Genomic DNA, 8,724 nt, shown 5'->3' on the forward strand with positions numbered 1-8,724 from the left:
CAAAATCCTGCATTCCTTTTGGTGGTGAATGGTATCGCACGACCAAAATCTAGGCTCTAGAATGCCCATTGCTGCTGTGTTGGTTGTCGTTTCTAGGCCTTTGGGATACAAAGCTAGGACCCGTTTTCTTTTTCAGATAACACATGTTCAGGGGCGCCTGGGTGGCTCAGTCGGTTGGGTGGCCGACTTTGGCTCAGGTCATGATCTCGCGGTCCGTGAGTTCGAGCCCCGCGTCGGGCTCTGTGCTGACAGCTCAGAGCCTGGAGCCTGTTTCAGATTCTGTGTCTCCCTCTCGCTGACCCTCCCCTGTTCATGCTCTGTCTCTCTCTGTCTCAAAAATAAATAAAACGTTAAAAAAAATTTTTTTTTTTAAAAAGATAACACATGTTCATACTTTCTATCCAAATTGAAGACTTAAAAGCTTTTTCTTTACTATCTTATGTATTGTTTCCTCAACATTGAGAATCCCAGTTCTCGTCTGTAACCTGAATTATGACATTAGATTATCCCAGTTATTCAGGTGTGAAACCCATATCACACAACAGTATCAGAATAACAAAAGGGATTTAAGGTTTTGTTTGTAGTTCAGGTTAAGTGTCCACCTTCAGCTCAGGTCACGATCTCACAGTTCGTGAGTTCGAGCCCCGTGTCGGGCTCGGAGCCTGGCGCCTGCTTTGGATTCTATGTCTCCCTCTGTCTCTGTCCTTCCCCCGCCCGTTCTCTCTCTCTCTCTCTCTCTCTCTCTCTCAAAAATAAATAAACATTAAAAAAAATTAAACTTGCTATATAGTTCCTCTCTGTGTGGCTTGCCACTAACTGGATACGCATTTACATTAACCTCCCTGTTTTAGTTTTCCATTTCTTAAGAGTTTCTTGCGCTTGCTTCAGTGGCAGCATATACTAGAATTGGAACACTACTGAGGGGACTAGCACGGCCCCTGCCCAAGGATGACACGCAAACTCGTAAAGCTTCCATACTTCGGGCAGCTCTCCAGCGTCCTGCCACCCTTTGTGGGTTAACTCGGGGGACATGAGAGTCAAAGTACAACGTGTGGCCCTGAATAATGAAAATATGATATCTCACTGTGAGAATATTCCTGTAAAGCCTTTTGTGACATGTGAGCAAAGCTGAGTTACACCTGGAAATTCTATATGCAAATACGTCCTTTCTACAGATCTCAGAAATGAGAAAATGTCAACTCGCGTTTCCTTACAGAATTAAAAAAAGAATTTCAGTTTAATTATGTAAACTATTGACATAGTTCCAAGTCTAATCTACAAAACAAGATCGATTCAAAGTCTAATTTCTATTCCTCTGTCCTCCACTCTACGCCCTCCCTTCCCATTTAGTGGCCTGTTATGTTCGATTTGATCATTCCCATCTTTTTAAAAATTTAAACGTAAGTATGGCATAGTTCCCCTTTTTTCTATAAAGACAGCATACAATACATTTCTCCACCCTCCTTATTCACTCAACAGTGTGTGCTGGAGAGACGTAGACATTCCTCAGTTCTTACACAGCAACGCAGAATGGGAACTATGTTTGGCCTCTACCCATCATACTGTTTCGTGTTATATTTACATGTATTCCGTGTCTGTTATATATAGTCCTTACGTTGTCTATTATTTTTTCTTCTGTTTTTCTTTTAGCTGTTTGATTTGGGTGTTTTCGTCCAGTGGTTAACTTTATATTATTACTGCCTTTATGGAATAACAGTCACTGCTTCCAGCCTCACTGACCCTACCTCTTCACCTTTTCCCCACCAGCCACCTCTTCTCTCACCTCTCCTCCTTCTGACTCAGCTCAGATTTCATTGCCTGGCTCGAAGCCACGCTCTGCTCCCTCCTCTTCTTCACACTCACGGCACCTCACCGGCACCCGCACCCACACAGCTCAACACTGCAGAGCACCCACCGCCAGGCTAACCCGACTCACACCATGGGTAGGACCGCACTTCAAGTGGGCCCTCGGCGCCGCCAAGCTCTCCTGTTACGTGTCCCTGAAACACTCCCCTTTCTTCGCTCGGATAACCTACTTCCCACCTTCATCTTCTCTCCCGTCTCCAACACCCTCTTCGATGACTTCCCTTCAAACTTCAGTTCTAGACAACACAGTCAGAACGGAGTGACTTCGTCTTCCTCTTCCTCTACTACCTACAGTGTAGTGCGGCCACACCCCACATCCCCTCCTACTCTGGGGGGACCCTCTCTCTTCTCTAAGTCCAAGCCTTCAACCTGTGATCTGGACCCATCCCTCTCCGTTCTGAGACTAAACCCACGTGCAGTTGTCCCCTGTCTCTCTTGCCTTATCCATTTCTTCTCTGCTGGGTCATTCCTACCTGCAAACACCTTGAAAGCATCTTCCTTTGGCTCTCTTGAGCCACCACCCCATTTCTTTTCTCCCCTTTACAGCGAAGCTCCCCAAAGAAGCATATTCTCCATCACCATTTCCAACCCTCCATTCTCTCCTCCACCCACCCAGATAAGGAGGCTTTTGCCCCCACCATCTATTAAACAGGCCACCAATGGTGTGTATCTTGCCAAAGTTTCTGCCTTTCTGTTTTCTTTTTTTGAGAGGGTGAGAGAGAGGAGCAGAGGCAGTGAGAGAGGGAGGGAGAGAGAGAGAGAGAGAGAGAATCTTAAGCAGGCTTCATGCTCAGTGTAGAGACTGACATGGGACTCGATCCCATGACCCTGGGATCATGACCTGAGCCAAAATCAAGAGTCTGATACTCAACCGACTAAGCCACCCAGGTGCCCTACTCCTGTCTCTTTTCACCCAACCTCTTTTCTTAGGTGTCCAAAACCAGTATTCTGACTTTAGATACCATGCATGTGGCAGTAACTCAAATTCTGATCTCCAGATAGAACCTTACCCCTCAGATCCAGAGTTAGACCACTTAATAGACTTCACCAATTTAACATGGGCAAAAAATTAATTTTCCTAGCAAAGTAACTTCCCCTCAAGCTTTCCCCATCTAAGTAAACACCATCATCCACCAAACCTTTAATTTCTCCCTCTCCCTCATACTCCAGTATCAGTCCATCAATATATCCTCTTGGCTCAATCTTTAAAATCTGCTTTGGACCCAACAAGTTGCCACCTACCTGCAATGAATGACACAAATCCTATGGGTTCCCGTAGATTCCTCACCTGCGTCTTTAGTGCTCTCATTTGGGCCCCACCTGCATTAAGTCACACCTCCATTTTCACACTTGGTTGAAAAACCACTCCTAGGGACATGAGATCTGGCTTCCTCAGAGGCAGCCAAGTGGCTAATTCGGTCCAGAACTGTGGAGACGTTAGCTCCCCAGAGATAAACGTTGAAAAATAGGAAATGGTGGATGGAAAGGGAGGGAACTAGGCTAACTGCCTCTTCCTTTTCTCCGAAAGCTCTCCTTTCACTTTTCCAGAAAAGTCTTTGTACCAATTAATCCACTTGCTGAGTGACCTACCATGTCTCTTTGCAGCTTGTTGAGAAGCAGAAGCCAGGACATAATGCACCACATCTCATTGCTTTGCCTCTTCCCTTCCTCGCCTTCGGCGCCCTGGGCTTGCACCTTCCAAACAAAGTACCAGCATTTTAACCCCTTCTTCAGCCTCTTCTCTCTTGAGGGCCGAAGTTAGCACCAGGGTAAGACGCACGGCACCAATAATTCTGGGACCAGTGCCTCAGCATCCCTGTGAACTTGTTAGCGGGCAGTTCTTGAGCCCTGCCCCAGACTCACGGAGTGAGAATCTCTGGAGAAGGGGCCCAGGACTCTGGCTTTAAAAGCTGTTCAGATGATTCTTGCACCCACCAAAGGTGGAGAAAGATTGAGGAAGGAAAGGAGTTTCCAGAGGAGAAGGCCTGTTGCCGCCCCCACCCCCGCCTTCCCGCTTGACTGTGTCGTGCGAGAATGTGAAGCTTGGGTTGCAGCAGCCACTTTGGGATCATCAGGTTAATACACTGAGGATGGCAGAGCAGAAAGAGCCTGAGATAGCTGCCCAGCCAAGTCTAGAAACTACCAAATCCAGACACTTAAGTGAGAGAATGAAACGCCTTTATTGGTTTTGTCAGGTAATCTGTTACTTGCAGCTAAAAACAGCCCCCGATGACTCAATAGATGGTGTGGTTTTATCCTCACATTAACTTGAGAAGTGGGAATTAATTAATTTCTCCATTCTACAAGTGAAGACACGGGGCCTTGGAGACCCAGTGTGGCCCACTCTGTGAACCATGACTCTGTTCTGCAAATACTCAGATAGTATTTGCTGTGTGAATTAATGAATTGGGCTTGAAAATGTGAAGGGAAACCATCAGAGTCCGCACAGGGCCCTGGACTGAAAAGTTGAAGCATTACTGACTGACCACGGCAGAAACACTCCCTTCATTTTCCCACACAAAATGCCGAGGGTCGAGGACCCTGTTCTCAGTGATTCAAGAGCTTTGTCATTCCTCAGGGCTGCAGGTACAACTGAACAGAAGGGGGCTGGCCTTACACTGCCCTCTAAGAAGCTGGGTCAGACATGAGAGAGGAGGACTTCCAAAACCAGAAAGAACCCCCGGGGGTCACTTGCCACATCCACAACACAGACAGGAAATACCAGCAGGTCTGCCTCGTTAGCGGGCTCTCACTATAAGCCTGGCGCCCCTCTAAGTAATTTATTTGACTTATCACGTTTCCTTCTCACAAGTTAGTGTCCTCGTGGCTCCCATTTTACAGATGGGAGAATTGAAGCACCGGAGTGTTAAGTAACTTGCCCCAAATCACATAGTTGGCAAGCGACTACACCTGATCTGAACTTGGATGGGCTGAGCCTGAAGGAAGGCTGCACTAGAAACCTCCACGCTATTCTGAGGCCCCGTGGCATGCCCTGGACCACGCCAATGGCAGAATGGAGACTAGAAGCCACCCCTGCCTCCACACTGGTCTGATCCCCACGATATGCCCCAGCCCTTAAAGCTGCCAACTGCCACCCCACTACCCACCATGTTCTACCACTCAACTTCTGGAAGTTGCCACTGCCCCAAGACAGGGACTCGGATAACTGTCTCTGCTCCAACCAGACAGAACACTGGCCCTTGGGATCCCATCCCCGATTTCCCTACGTTTAACAGGAAAAATCTTCATCCCCTCTCACCTCCTTCATGAGGGCTACAGGGTTTAGCTGAGCAAAGACTGGTTCTTAGAATATCCTTATCCTTACCCAAGTTTCTTTGTGCTAATTGTATGGCATACACTATCTCATTTTGAACCCTCACGACATTTCACACAAAAGAACACTGAAGCCCATAATGGCTAAGTAACTTGCTCACAGTAAGTTGGCCAAACTCCTGACCTCTATGCCACGAGAAGGCAGGGTTCTCAGTACCACAGGGGGACTCCCATGTTCCCAGCATAGCCCCCAAATTGAACTGAGACCCATCCAAGGCCCACGGCTTGCCCCATGCCAAAGCAAAGGCCCCATTTTCCACCAGGGCACTTCAGGCACAAGGCTAAGACCCCTCACAGCCCCGGGCCCTAAAACAACCTTTTTGGCTACTCTGATCTCTGGTTACTCTGGGGCTGGGGCAAAATGGTGAGACCTGATAGGGCCTGCACTGCAGAGGGCCAGCCCAGAAGCCAGACATTTCCCCAGAGTTTCAGCAGCGACTGGGAGAGTGGTCACTGCTAGGCAGTGAGTTCATGACTTCTGCTTCTTATTCCTACTTACCTGCCTGCACATTCTCAATTTTCCACACTAGCCAGGTACCCCTTGGGTAGGCTGGGAGGAAGGTGCGGGGGCGGTGTTTTCCTTTCCTTCTAAACATAAAGGTCTTGCCCGCTTGCTATGAAAACATTTTTTGAAACAATTCAATACAGACATATAGAGGGCAAATGTGAAAATCTTCTTCGCCTCTCCAAACCCACTCTCCTCCCAAAGGCACCCACAGTCATGTTGATGTGGACCCTTCCAGGCTTTTTCCTGGGCATTTACAAACACAGAGGAGTCCAGATGTCTTCTGAGGCCTCTTTGCCTCTGAGATATAGCGGACAAACTGAGCTGGGCTCCCACCTCCACCTCCATGAATCATGGGAGGTTGAAAGTCACCTCTCTGAGTCCCAAGAATGGCATTGGGGAAAAAGAAGGGGACCCTTATGTGTCCGGTCTCCTCAGTCCCTGGCCTTTGCTTCTGCCCTTACTTCTTTTCCCTGACCCAGATGAAAAGCTCAGCTTCTTTCTGGATTCTACCCTAAAACTCATGCACACAGACATTGGTCAGTCAAAAAGACTTCACAGAGGGCTCGGGGGTCCCCGAAGCGTTCACACTGTACCCAAGGTAGCAAACAATTTCAAGCGTCATCTCTGTGATGGGTTCATATCCTTTCAGCCATCCTTCCCGGGGAGGGGTGCTCCCTGGCCCTTTGCCCCATGCATTCCACCACCTTGGCCCTTACCCGTTCTTCCCTGACTGGGGAAATTAAAATCCTCCCCCCTTCCCAACCCAAGCAATTCAGTCCCCCAGATCTTCCATCAGACTCCTCTTGGAGCTAACACAAAGGCCTCGCATTGTTCTGGGCCCACTCTCCTGAGCAGGCATCTGTGGCACATTTCATTTTTTCCTGCTGCTCTCACGGATTGGGGTTGGAGCTCTCATAAGGGGAGGAGACTTCTGTTAACATCTGGGTTACATATTTAACATATATAAATAGTTTGGGGGCGGGGGGGTTCTTTGTTTGCACAAGTGAAATCATGTTGTACGCAGTGCTCAGTGACTTTCTTGTTTCACTCAACCCAAAGTACAGATATCTTCCAGATCACTAATAAGAATAGCTGAACTTCATTGGAAACTTGTGTCCCCGGGCACTTCATATCTGTGCTGTCCCAATCTGGTAGCCACTAACCACATGAGGTTCCTGAGCCCTTGAAATGTGGCTGGTACTACGGAGGACCCAAGTTTTAAGTTTACTTAATTATCTTATTTATTTAATGTTTATTTTTGAGAGAGAGAGAGAGAGAGAGAGAGAGAACAAGTGGGGGAGGGGCACAGAGAAAAGGGGACAAAGGATCCAAAGTGGGCTCTGTGCTGACAGCAGAGAGCCCGACTGGGGGCTCGAACTCAGGAACTGTGAGATCATGACCTGAGTTGAAGTCAGACACTTAACCGACTGAGCTACCCAGGTGCCCCAAATTTTATTTAATTATTTTAAATTTAAACACAAAAATATTTGTCTGTTAAATACAGCTTTATTTTTTGGTAGGACATGGCTTTACGATATTATTGTTATGTAGCTGAAATTTGCTATAGTAAACACACACCGGATTTTAAAGACTTCGTAGGAGTGGGAGAGAGCCAAAGCATAAGAGACTCTTAAAAACTGAGAACAAACTGAGGGTTGATGGGGGGGTGGGAGGGAGGGGAGGGTGGGTGACGGGTATTGAAGAGGGCATCTTTTGGGATGAGCACTGGGTGTTGTATGGAAACCAATTTGACAATAAATTTCATATATTAAAAAAAATAATTAAAAAGAAAAAAAGACTTCATAGGAAAAAAAAAAGAACAAAATATCTTAGAGGTGCCTGGCTAGCTCAGTGGGTAGAGTATGTGACTCTTGATCTCAGAGTCATGAAATTAAGCCAACGTTGGGCATAGACACTGCTTTAAAAAAATCTCAGTAGGGGCGCCTGGGTGGCGCAGTCGGTTAAGCGTCCGACTTCAGCCAGGTCATGATCTCGCGGTCCGTGAGTTCGAGCCCCGCGTCAGGCTCTGGGCTGATGGCTTGGAGCCTGTTTCCGATTCTGTGTCTCCCTCTCTCTCTGAGCCTCCCCCGTTCATGCTCTGTCTCTCTCTGTCCCAAAAATAAATAAAAAACGTTGAAAAAAAAAATTAAAAAAAAAATCTCAGTAATAATTTTTATATTGATTTCATGTTGCAACGATATTTTGGATACATTATGTTAAAATATATATTATTGGGGCACCTGGGTGGCTCAGTCGGTTAAGCGTCCGACTTGGGCTCAGGTCATGATCTCGCGGTCTGAGTTCAAGCCCCACGTCGGGCTCTGTGCTGACAGCTTGGAGCCTGGAGCCTGCTTCGGATTCTGTGTCCCCTGCTCTCTCTGCCCCTCCCCCACTCACACTCCTGTCTCTCAAAAATAAATAAACATTAAAATATTTTTAATAAATAAAATATATATTATTAAAATTAATTTCACCTTTTTCTTTTGACTTTTTTCTAACATGGCTACTAGAAATCTCAAAATTATAAGTGGCTTGCACTGTATTTCTATCAGACACTAGTGCTATTTTATATGCATGATCTCACTGTTCCATAGATTTGTTCAACAAATACTTGTTAAATAGCATATATGTGTCAGGCACTGGGCTAGGCACTGGTGATACAGCAATGAACAAAACAGACCCAAATCCCACTCTTATCCAACTTCCATGCTGGCTTGCTAATTTCTTATAACTTTGTCAGGCCCATACTATTATTATCCCATTTTATAAATGAGGAAACTGAGGGAGAGAAAAGTTAAATAACTTCCCCAAAGTCTCAGAGCAAATAAGAGGTCAAGGTGGGATCTGAATTCAAGCATTCTGAGTGCATCCACAGGTGCGACCATCCTGAACAACCATGGATACCCGGTATTGTACGGTATTAATGTATTGTAAGTTGTTCAACCTGGCCTTTACCACTGCGGGCTATGTAGAAACCGAAAGAGACAAGCTTTAGGTCTGAGGTCATAAGCAGGGTC

The 8,724-nt window shown here is 46.6% G+C and overlaps 1 non-coding gene across 1 annotated transcript; it reads left to right on the forward strand.

Annotated features, from left to right (window-relative positions):
- Window positions 1–881: 881 nt before the first annotated feature.
- LOC122241700 lies at window positions 882–983 on the forward strand. The gene has a single exon (XR_006221934.1). It is a non-coding gene; the product is annotated as a U6 spliceosomal RNA (small nuclear RNA).
- Window positions 984–8,724: the final 7,741 nt, after the last annotated feature.

Source organism: Panthera tigris, chromosome C1, assembly GCF_018350195.1.
Source record: "Panthera tigris isolate Pti1 chromosome C1, P.tigris_Pti1_mat1.1, whole genome shotgun sequence".
Taxonomy (NCBI): domain Eukaryota; kingdom Metazoa; phylum Chordata; class Mammalia; order Carnivora; family Felidae; genus Panthera; species Panthera tigris.